Below are 1307 nucleotides of genomic sequence, written 5' to 3' on the forward strand. Positions count from 1 at the left end.
CCAATACTGTCCATAGTAATATAATGTGAACCACACAGGTAATTTTAAATTTACCAGTAACCACATTACAAAAGTTAAAGAAACAGATGAAATTAAATAAACTAATACCTTCAATATATGTAAAATAGTATCATTTCAACATGTAATCAATGTAAAAGAATTATTAGTGAGATATTGTATATTATTTTTTGTCTTGTTTCCAAAACCAAGTGCATATTTTACATATATAACACATCTCGATTCAGACACCAAATTTTCATAAGAAATAATTGCTCTAAATTAGCCTTTATATAATATACAATCAAAAAGTAAATTGACAGCCTTTCTTCAGGCAGCCAGGAAGATGGTTGAACTCAGGCTGAATGTGCCTACCAAAAGCAGCCCAACCATGTTTCAAAATCAGAGGATCCAACTTGGAGAAATTGGAAAGCAGACACTCTCATGCTACTACAGAAACACCAATCTAAGCTTCAATCCTCCCAAGAAGGCCACTGAGGCCACCTATTATTGACAAGAAATGCCCCTTTCCAGGTAATGTCCCCATCCAAGTGTGTGGTATGGTGACCAAGATGAAGATGCACTACATCCCCATCCACTACATCCAAAAGTATAATCGCTTTGAGAAATCCAAGAACATGCCCATGCACCTGTCCCTAAGCTTCAGGGATGTCCAAATCAGTGACATTGTACCAGCAGTTGAGTGCCAGCCCTTGAGCAAGATGGTGTGCTTCAATGTGCTCACAAAGTCATGAAGGCTGCTGGCATCAAGAAGCAATTTCAGAAGTCCTGAGACTAGACATCTGCCCACACACCCCAAAATAAAGTTATTTTCCCACCAAAAAAAAGTAAATGATATACCTAAGTTGTTTCACACATTCATGAAAGTTTTTAAATAAATTAAAGAGATATCTGCTTTGGGGCACCTGGGTGGCTCAGTCGGTTAAGCGTCCGACTTCAGCTCAAGTCATGATCTCACGGTTTGTGGTTTCAAGCCCTGCGTCAGGCTCTGTGCTGACAGCTAACTCAGAGCCTGAAGCTTGTTTTCAGTTCCTGTGACTCCTTCTCTCTCTGACACTCCCCTGCTCACGCTGTCTCTTTCTCTCTCTCAAAAATAAATAAAAACACTTAAAAAAAAGATATATCTGCTTTTAAATTTAGATGTAAAATAATTAAAATTAAATAAAATTTAAAATTCAGTTCCTCATTTGCACTCACAATTCGATTGCTCAATAGCCACCTGTGGCTAGTCACTACTGTATTAGACATCAAAGACTAATACCTTTCATCAGACTAAGTGCATTATCTTA

General features: G+C 37.6%; 1 pseudogene; it reads left to right on the forward strand.

Moving 5' to 3' along the window:
• The first annotated feature begins 343 nt into the window (after positions 1–343).
• Positions 344–790, forward strand: LOC115293526 (annotated as a pseudogene).
• Positions 791–1307: the final 517 nt, after the last annotated feature.

Source organism: Suricata suricatta, chromosome 6, assembly GCF_006229205.1.
Source record: "Suricata suricatta isolate VVHF042 chromosome 6, meerkat_22Aug2017_6uvM2_HiC, whole genome shotgun sequence".
Lineage (NCBI taxonomy): Eukaryota > Metazoa > Chordata > Mammalia > Carnivora > Herpestidae > Suricata > Suricata suricatta.